The sequence below is a fragment of the Lontra canadensis genome, unplaced genomic scaffold (genome assembly GCF_010015895.1).
Source record: "Lontra canadensis isolate GAN:19392208 unplaced genomic scaffold, GSC_riverotter_1.0 scaffold5, whole genome shotgun sequence".
Classification (NCBI taxonomy): Eukaryota; Metazoa; Chordata; class Mammalia; order Carnivora; family Mustelidae; genus Lontra; species Lontra canadensis.
The window spans coordinates 18,738,552-18,749,407 of record NW_022630999.1 but is presented as its reverse complement, the minus strand read 5'-3'; the positions used below and the strand labels follow the sequence as shown (position 1 = coordinate 18,749,407).

Genomic DNA, 10,856 nt, shown 5'->3' with positions numbered 1-10,856 from the left:
CTTCAATAAAACCTGCGTTCCAGATGTCCTGGCAGAACCTTTCTCTTGGCAAGTATGCGATCAGGCTAAGGATTTATGCTTTCTGAGACTGCCCAGTTCACAGTAGAGAGTCTGAGTTATAAAACCAATTGCTAGGTAGGGCATCCTTAAATGGGGTGAAAGCTGACAAACTGACAAGCAGTTCATGAGTCATTACTAGTTGGTTTCCTGGAATCTAATCTTTTTCTCTAACCATTTTCCGAAGAGTGGAGATAAGCACATATCTGTGTGATTGCAAATGTGCTTCAGGTGACCCTCACATGCTACTCTCCTCTTTTGCTTGATTGGTGGATGCCCTTTAAATCAGGGTCAAATATTTTTATCCCTTAGTGATATTAAAAAAAAATATATCCTTCGGGTATGAAATCCTTGGGTTATGGCACATAGCAGGCACATGTCTAATAAATAAATGAATTAATGAAGACAGTTTTCCTAAAAGTGAAATGAATACCACAGGTTTGCAAGTAAGTTGGGTGGTTCATGGACACTTTCTGAACTTTATTTTTTTTCCTGAACTTTAATAGTTATATTTAATTGATATTAGAATGAAAGAAATGAGCACATGAAGCTATACACTAATAAGTAAACATTTAAAAGTTATTTGGCAAAAAATAATAGAGTTGAACAAACACAGCATATATGCATGCTTTACAGATGAATCTATATCTTCAGAAATCAGTGAATTTGTAATTAGATGGGAATTTGAATAATTCAAGTAGAAATAGAATGTGAATGGAGAGGTAGGGGCTGCTGGAATGAAGAGGGTTAACTTGACAGAAGAAAAAGATTCAGGCCTGATGCTGTGAATTTAAAGAAACCTCATCATTCCATGTTTTGTCTATAGGTTTATCCCCTCTTCTTTCTTTGTTTGGCTCTTAACATCATCTCATCTAGGAAGCCCCCTTACCAGAGGTTAGAAGATCTTTGCAGCTGCTATTTGTTGAGATAAATCCCATTCTCTTTTCTTAGGATCGAAAAAAATAAGTGTATTTTTTTCCTCTCTTGGTGGGACCTGGATGGGGAGGAAGAGATTCCAGGAAATACGAAGGCATGACGTTTTATCCAGTAAAAGTCTTGAAGCAGTCATGGTGGCTGATGGGTTGGCACCATTCTATAATGACTTCCTATTCTTAGGAGAAATCCAGAAAGACCTTAGAAAATCATTTTGTTTAGGACTGTTTGACTTCTTTGAAGATGAGAGTATCTGAGCCCCAGAGATACGTAGTGACTTGAGGGAAGCCACACAGTAACAGGCAAATCCCCCCTTTCATCATTTTGGGAGCTGATGATGGACACATACAAGGTGCCTCGGTAGCCCAGGAGCTCATGGGAACAGAGAAAGAAGTTGGGGAGAGGTATAAGGGAGTATTTTAATAAATCTTTTGGCAATTGAGGAAGTAGGACTACATATTCTCCAGGCATATCCAACTTCCTCTTTTACTAAAGCAATATTTAATTTTTTTCTTGAATCAAGAACATTTTGGAAATCTAACTGAAACCATGAACCCCCTCCCCAGAAAAGCACATAGAGTGCTAGTTTTGTTTTGGATGGGATATAGCCTCCCCCTCATTCTAATGTTAAGACCCCTGTAGTGGGCTAAATGGTAGCCTCCAAAAAGATAGGTCCATATCCTAATCTCTGAAATCTAGGAGTATTACTTTATATGATAACAGTGAATGTTAACCTTATATGCCAAAAGATGTGATTAAATTAAGGATTTTGAAAGGAGGATTTTATCCTGGATTATACAAATAGGCTCTAAATCCAATGACAAGTGTTACTAAAAGAGTGAAGCAGAAGTATATTTGTCCATCAAAAGTGGAGGTGGCAGTGTGACCAGGGAGGCGGAGATTTGGCATGATGGGACCACCAGTCAAGAATGCCAACAGCTACCAGAGGCAGGAAGAGGAAGAGAATGGATGGCCACACCAGCAGCTTCATTTTAGAATTCTGCCTCCAAGACTGTGAAATAATAAATTTCTGTCTAAAGTCATCCAGTTTGTGGTAAGTTGTTACAGTATCCAGAGGAAACAAATAGAACCATCTATTCAAGAAAGGAAACATGAGGCTCTCGAGAATGCATGCTACTGTGATTAATGTGCAAAAAGGGGGCAGCATAATTTTCACTACACTTGTTATGTACACATGATCTTCAGTTTAAATTTTCCATACATCTGGTTATTTTCTATCTACCCAGACTTATTTTTTCTATATCTTTGACCCATGTGAATGGGAAACTTTTTAAAGATTATGTCCTTCCCTCATTTGGGGAGGATAATCATTAAGAGTCCTGATGAATGCATTCTGGTATCAACTGGCTGCTTTGATAGTTGCTAGAAATATTTTATAATGGTCCACATGGCATTGCCAAGAGAGAATGTGTCCTATATTAACATAAATTTTGGCATACATAATTAAAATGAAGAGGGTAAAGCAGTAGTTAGATACTGTTTCTAGGAGGAGATTATATGAGTAAAGTAACCCCAATTCAGATTGAATGATCAACAGACAAACCAGAGAGAAGCAGAACCTGTTTTTGTTGGTTAGGGTTTTTCTAAGTTTTTATTCTAAAACTCTGTAGAAGACCACGCTTCCATCAGGAACTGAAATGATACCTTCAGATGATGTGCTGAAACTCAGCCTGAGCTGTTGGGTCACTGTTTCCTTAACTTTCATGTGTTCAAGACTATCCCAGGAAGCTTGTTAAGATGCAGATCCCAGAGCCTTCCATAGCCATCTGTTGAATCCACCTTGGGGAGAATGGTCAGGGCATTGACATTTTAATAGTTTCCCAGTGGTTATTTTTCCGTGATGCATGTGGAATATTTTCAGACTTAACCCCTCAGAGACTCCATAGAGTTGTCTTGATAGGATGCAAAGAAGGTATATTAAGATCCGATTAGAAGAATTCATTGATAGTACATTCTTTGCTACCCAGTTCAACTAGAACAAATCATCCTAATACCAAACTATGATGTATCAGGATCATATTGGGAGAAGAGGACAATGGGTAATTGGTTTAACTTTCTTTTTTGTCTAAATTGGCATCCTTTCTGGTGTTTTGTGATTAATTTGATCAACCCACGTGGACATATCCAGTAGGTCTGAGAAAAGATGATTATCCCTTTTCCAACATCTCCAAAACCAGGTTATTGCCCCTAAAACTCTTAAGATGTGCCAGATTTTCTCTCTGGTCTTATCTCTCATACCTCTATGGGTGCAATATTCCTACTTCACTAAGGATTGTTCGTAGAAAGGAATAACTACCCCCAGTTAGTGTAAATAAAAAATTTATTGAAAGAATATATGGTAGTTAACAAGAATATTCAGGGAGCCAGGGAGCCAAGCTTTGAGGCTGTGAAGCCAAGAGTGATACCCAAAATTATGCCTCGAACTGCTCCAGTGAAGATATTCTATACCTGGCTCCTTGGCAAATGGCCCCTACTTCCTTCAACATCCGCCTCTGATTAGTAATTTGAGATAGGAACATTTGATTTGGCAAACTCTGGTCATGTGTCCACGTCTACACTGCAAGGACTAATTAGAGGAAAGATTGTGTAGCACTTGCAGTCTCTATATTGGTGGGCCAATTCCATGTTAGATGGTAGGAACTCATCAAATAGGGGAAAAGCTTCAGATATTAGATGGCCATTTAAAAAAAATTCTAACGTTTTTCTTGCCTCCTCTACAATTCTTAATTGTCCTTCAAGTGATAACACAAGTTAGTTTCCTCAAAAATTTTCTTAGTAACTCAAACCACATTGACCCCTCTCTACTCTAATCTGTCTCATGAATAGTAATGCAATGCAAAATCTAATCATGAACCATTTTTGTGGTTTGCAGTTGTGTCATGTGCATTCATCTGTTCTTCCAAAATTTATCATCAGCAACTGTAGAATAGACCCTGTATTAGTCACTAATGCACATAGTATCAGGGAGCGTGTGGCCCTGTTGGAGGTCATCAGCTAATATTTGTTGGTTGGTTTTAGTAATTCATATTTTATGTGTATAACCAATTACCTGTGGTCTGTTAGATGAATATGAGCATAATAAATACAATATTTAAGAAGAGAAGATCAGAAGCTACCATAGTATTAACTCTCCCATGGAGGAAATAAACTTTGGAGAAAGACAGAAAAAATGTTTCCTATTCTAACTATGAGGTCCCCTTAAAGTGATTGGAAGATAATATTTAAATTAGAGAAATTAGGTCTTGCCTAACAACAGACCCCACTTGAAATTTCCCCTCATAATTTTCCTGTGCTCTTGGGTTAGACACAATGGGGTAAAACATTAGGGCACACTTCATGGAAAAACTTATTCATGAACTTATTCTTCCAGTGGTGTTCCTTGCATAATAGCAATGTCCGTCAGATTCTGTCCTTGGTGAAGTATTTAGAAAAATGTATTTCTACTTCCCTCTACAGTATCATCAGTGTTTGACCAAACATCAGTAATTCTTTTGCATTTAAATCTGTCATTAGTGAAAGATGATATTTGAATAACACTGGGTTCCTTAATCATCAGTCTGTGAGAACAGATGAGGTCACACCAGTTGTTATTTGACAAATTAACTCAAAATTCCTTCAAATGATCTCCCCTCTGGGAAAATCCAGATCTAGGATTTTCTTCCTCCTACCCTGCCTATGAGGAGGGTTTTCTCAAATCACCAGGAAGATGTGTATGGATGCTTGTTGTATGTCTACACTACAGAGCACCAAGCTGTAAGAAGTGTATCAGCTAATGTGGGAGCCCCCCTGGTGCCATGGTTGCACCAGGTGTGTAGACAAGTGAGGGAAAGTCACTCAGCCTTTAGCAGTTCATCGTTATATGGTCCTTAAAGCAATGCTACTTGGGTGTCCTAAGTTTCTTCTAATAAATGAATTGCATAGTCCTTTAGTTTTCTAGGAGTAACTGGAATCTTCTTCCTAGCCCTTATCTCCCTCCTTCAACCCCCATCTTGACATATTTAGCATCAGGTATGGATCCATAACAGCTATCATAGTATATGCAAGGTATGGACTTCCCCACTGTGGTGACTATGTCACTATTATCACATCAAGACGGTTCTGTCTGGCATCTTCATTCCATGGGATGCACAGTCCTGCAGGAGACTCCTCAGCCCTTTCCTTTACTTTTCCACTCAAAGGGATTCACAGCATCAGCAAGCTGGGGAGGAGATTTGAATGTGTGGGGGTGAAAAATGAAGTGGGGAAGATGGACCCTTCCAAGTGGTCCTGTCCTGAGACATCAGACTTCTTCTTCTTCTTCTTCTTTTTTTTTTTTTTTAAAGATTTTATTTATTTGTCAGAGAGAGAGGGAGAGAGAGCGAGCACAGGCAGACAGAATGGCAGGCAGAGGCAGAGGGAGAAGCAGGCTCCCCTCCGAGCGAGGAGCCTGACGTGGGACTCAATCCCAGGACGCTGGGATCATGACCTGAGCTGAAGGCAGCTGCTCAACCAACTGAGCCATCCAGGTGTCACGAGACATCAGACTTCTAACCTCTAAATAATGATGTCCGTTGTTTGCAACTGCTTGCTGAGCCATGATAGATAATTTGTTTCTAAACTGATCAAAGATATTGCATAGAAAAGACTACTAGTTAATAAAACATTGCTTTTGTATTTCTCCAACATACTTCTTCCTTATTCGTGGGAAAAGTATAATGCTAAAATCTTGAATCTCAGGAGGAAGACCACAGAGACCTTTAATACTATAGCCACTGAAACAGTAAATCTCGACAGGAAAATGTCGACTATTAACTGTCTGGTTCCTCATGTCTGAGCCATGTACTCACTGAGTATTGACTCCTTAGAGTGACTCCTTAAACCTTTCTGGTTTAAGGTTCTTTCCATGGTTTCTCTGTTCCAGGAATCCAGTGGATTTTACAGTTTATGGGTTTTCATAAGGTAAGGAAGCAGGAAGAGTGAGCCTTGAGGGTTCAGTGCAGTGTAAGCAAAGGCAGATGTCAAGACAAAAACCTGGTAAGAACCACACTCCGAAAGGGCTCTGCATTAGGGACAGGGTAGGTATATCACATACTGAGTTGTATTTACTAGGCAGTTAACATCTTTTTGTGTAGACATTGTACTATGTTCAAGCATTGTAGTTATTAGAACTGGGGCATTGGATCACCAAGGGTTTGTTTTGTCTTAAATAACCACATTTGGGTCCTGTGTCTTCCTATACCTAATCAGTTTCTTTAGGGATGGAGTCTATGGATCGCAGATCTAGATAGAAACAAAATACACACACACACACACACACACACACACACACACACACACACACACACTTTCCATAGTTGATTCTATGCTCATCCCCGTTTAAAAGCTTTTCAACCATGGTGTCCCAGTGGAAAATTCACAGGGCTTGTTCTTGATGTTAAGAGCCTCGTAGCAGAGACTTGTATCTCAACAAATAGAGTAAGTGGAATAAGTGAGTCATCTCTACTGGTTTAGAATGTTCATGAAGGATGTGTTTAAATTTGGCCCCGTCTTCTTGCAGCCATGTAAACAAAGAAAATGCTCTAATTTTCTTTTCTAAAACTTATTTGGTTTTATAAAACTATACTAGCATCCTAGTAATTGGAAGTTTTCTCTATATTTCTTTTTCTTTTTTTTTAACCTATTAGATAATAAAATAATGAAGTTTTCCTTGCTGGTTAGGGTCATTTAGGGTGGATGTTTTAGCATTTTTTATTGAGGTGAAATTTGGTTACTATTTTGGAAGAGTTTGTTTCAACTTTCTACTGTTTGGGGTGGTTCTGGTAATTATTATTTTTCTAGAAAAGCAGCCATTTTGTTTTCTATTTATTTTTGTCATTCAGACAACAGATAGACACTCTCTCCTACTAAACCTACTAAACAGAAACTCTGTCCTAAGAGTTATGTCTCTTCTTTCCTAGTATTTGTTTTCTTCCACTAAGTCTAGCTAAAGCTTTGTCAATTTTCTAAAGATAAAGGTTTTGAATTTATTTGCTTTTATTTACTCTCACATCAAGTCTTCTATTAGATGAATTTCTGCTTTTATCTAGTTTTCCTCCATCTGTTTTCATTTGGTTTATTATGTTCTGTTTCAGCTTTTGTAGATGAACGTTTTTACTTAAACATTTACAGGAAAAAAAAAAACCAACTTGAGTATGACTATATGATACCTCTAAGGACCATTTTTAAGTATCTGCTTCCTACCAGTTGTATCACTGGATCTTTAGATTATCATTCAGTTATAAGAATATTCTTTCTGGGGCACCTGGGTGGCTCAGTGGGTTGAGCCTCTGCCTTCGGCTCAGGTCGTTCCCGGGGTCCGGGGATTGAGCCCTGTGTCAGGCTCTCTGCTCAGCAGGGGGCCTGCTTCCCCCCCACCCCCACCGCCTGCCTCTCTGCCTACTTGTGATCTCTGTCAAATAAATAAAATCTTAAAAAAAAGAATATTCTTTCCAACTTGATTTTCTTTGTATCATGTGAATTATTTTAAGTTTTCAAATTTAAGACACTCTTCTTACCATTGATTTCTAATCTAAATCCATTGTTGTCAGAGATCCTTTGTGATCTTATACCTAGACAAGCTTTCTTTATGTTCCATGAGTTTTGAAACATGTGTATTTATTGCTTATTGGGTACAGGGATATGTATGTCCAAGTGTGCTGCCAAATTTTCTTAAATTAATGATGCTTAATTAAAGTAGATTAAAAATATATTACTAATTTTTTTCTTATATTTTCAAGACTAAACATATTCAAGAGCATGCAAGATCTTTTAATTTTCAAGAACAGAAAAATTGCAATAACACTAAAAGGGATATATATACAGATACCCAGATGCACCAGTTATTACTGTTTTACTCCATATGTTTTTATGTGCATACTCTATGCCTGCTAATGTGTATACACACAATTTTTTCTGAACTGTTTAAAGATAAATTACATCATGACTTTTAACCTGAGTACTTTAGTATGTATTTTTTTTTAAAAACAAAACAAAAAAAAAAAACCAAGACAGATATTTTTTTAAATAACAAAGGTAGTTATTAGCTTCAATAAATTTAACATTGATAGAATACTTGAATGCACTACCCATATTCCATTTTTGTCAGTTGACCCAATGTCTCTGATTAGCATTTTTCCCTGATAGCACAGAACCCAGTCTGGAGGCATGTATTACCTTTGGTTGACAGGTCTCTAATTTGTTCTATTTCTATAGTCTTTGTCATTTATGATACTGATACTTGTGAAGCATATAATCTGTTCCCCCACCCTCAAACTCCCCTGTTTAATAGGCTGTTTCTCATTTTGGGTTTATACATTGTTTGCTCAAGATTGATTTAAAAATTAAGCCTTCTCAGTTGGATAACTACCTAGGTGGCATGTCACTCTCAGGGTATAGCTTTGGAGGCATACTATGTGTGTCTGTCCCTCATTAGTGATCTCAATTTTACTCACCCAAAGTGTGGTCTTGCTTCTCCACTGAATATTTTATACATATATATATATATTTTTTTTTACCTTCAACTAACTACTTTAAGACTGAATGAGCAGGATAAACACCCATGCAAAATTTGTTTTGGATGCTGAGATTGATTGATGTTGCCATACACATATTAAGAAGGGATACACAAGATCTGTTATTGAAAGAAGTGTTCTTTGTTTTGAGAAATCAAGGCAGGTGTCCCAAGCTGGCTCAAATATGGCTTGAGAGAGTATAGGGAAAGGAAGGGCATGCATCCTGGATGAGGTTTTTTTTATAGGTGGGCTGAGGCTTAATTGACTTGAAATTCCTGCCAACATCAAGCAAGGGAACACTTGGCTTTCTTATCACCTTTCCCAGATACTGGCTAGAAAGGGAAAAGCTAGAGATGAGGCTTATAGCCTATTGACAAACATCAAATAATGAGTCAGGCTCTTTAGTACGGAATCACGTCCTGATTCTTAGCATAATATCCCACATTAATGATGCTTGCATGAGTTGGTCTATATTATAATCAAATAAAAATGCTGATTTTTCCAATGATCTTCCCCTACCCCATTGATCAATCGGCCCTCAGTATTTTACTATAAACAAGAGTTCTCCCTCCAGAACTGATCTTCTTTCTTATAATTAAATGGTAATGTAGTTACTTCAAAATAGAACTTTGGTTAAAACAACTCTAATTATTTTTATAGTCACCTAAACATTTACCAATAGTGAAAGATTTGTTCCCATTATAATTTTCTTTTTCAAATTTTTTATTTAAATGACCCAACATAGAGTAAGTACATCATTAGTTTCAGATGTAGTGTTCAATAACTGATTAGTTCCACATAACACCCACGGCTCTTCACATCACGTGCCCTCCTTCATGCCCATCACCCAGTTACCCCACCCCTCACCAAACTCCTCTCCAACAACCCTCACTTTGTTTCTTAGTGTTAAGAGTCTGTCATGGTTTTTCTCCCTCTGGTGACTTCCCATTTAGTTTTCTCCACTTCCCCTATGAACTTCTGTGCAAAAATGTTGATTAGATGCCATGAAGTAGGTGGCAATGCCTTAACCGTATGCATGTTGTCAGGACAAGAGCCTCTTCCGTCCTTATAACTAGGAGTGCTAACCTTTCTCCTTTCATACAAGTCATTGTCTAAACTTTATGCCTTCCCTTTGAGGTCATTTCTCTTTTAAGAGCTGTTTCAGCTTGGGTAAATTATTTTAGTCTTCATATGCCTGTAAATTCTTTATTTTGTTCTGTATTTGTGAATGATTGAGTGACCCTTCTTGATTGACTATTTTTCCTCAGCACTGCCCAGAATGGACAGCTAATGTTGCCAATGAAAAATCTGTTTTCAGTTTAATTGTCATTCCTCTGAAAATAATTGGTCTTTGATCCCTGGTAATAGGAGTTATTTTGTTTTTGTTTTGTTTTTCCTTAGAGGTGATTATCATGTGTCTACATGTGGACTTACTGTTGTTTATCGTTCTCACTACTAGCAGTTCCCTATTAATCTGAACTTTGATTTTTCTTTCATTCTGGGGGTGGGGGGGGAAATCAGCTACTTTTATCCAAATAATGCTTTTTCATCATTCCTTCTTTGTTACTTTTGAACTTCTATTGAATACGTGTTATAACTCTCAATCTATCTTCCCTATCTCTTGTTCTTTCATCCCCCTCTCTCCCTTTCCTATCTCTTTACTGTTGCCTATATGGGTAGTGTTTGGGATAAAATGATGTTTGTAGTAGAGAGATCTATATTCCCTTCTTTAATAATGGGGAGTTTTTTGTTGTTGGCTGTTTAATCCAATAGAAGAATGTCTCTTGGTTTTATTCTTGGACAGTGATGCACTGAAGATTTTATTGATGCTATGTCATTGACAAAGTTTCCAGGGTAGCAAACAACTTGAGTAGTAATATTTGTATTGCTTCTGTTTTTTGTGTTGGTTTCTTCCTTCCTTCCTTCCTTTCTCCCTCCCTCCCTCTCTCCCTTCTTTCCTTCCTTCCTTTCTTTTAAGATTTTATTTATTCATTTGAGACAGAGAGATACAGAGAGAGAGCATGAGCAGGAGGAGAGGCAGACACAGAGGGAGAAGCAGACTTCCTGCTGAATCAGGAGCCAGATGTGGGGCTCAATCCCAGGACACTGGGATCATGACCTGAGCCAAAAGCAGACACTTAACCATCTGAGCCACCCAGGCACCCTGTGTTAGTTTTTTATTTTTACTCTCCTTAATACATTTTCTTGTTGCTCCTCCATAGTTTCATGATTTGATTATCTCTTGAAAATATACCCAATGGGAAATTTTGTTCTGTGGGAGGTTAAAAAAAAATTATATATATATATATATATATA

At 37.7% G+C, this 10,856-nt stretch overlaps 1 non-coding gene across 1 annotated transcript; it reads right to left on the bottom strand.

The window, feature by feature from the left end:
* Positions 1-9,523: 9,523 nt before the first annotated feature.
* On the bottom strand, positions 9,524-9,647 carry LOC116864473. Its single transcript, XR_004382027.1, has one exon. It is a non-coding gene; the product is annotated as a U6atac minor spliceosomal RNA (small nuclear RNA).
* Positions 9,648-10,856: the final 1,209 nt, after the last annotated feature.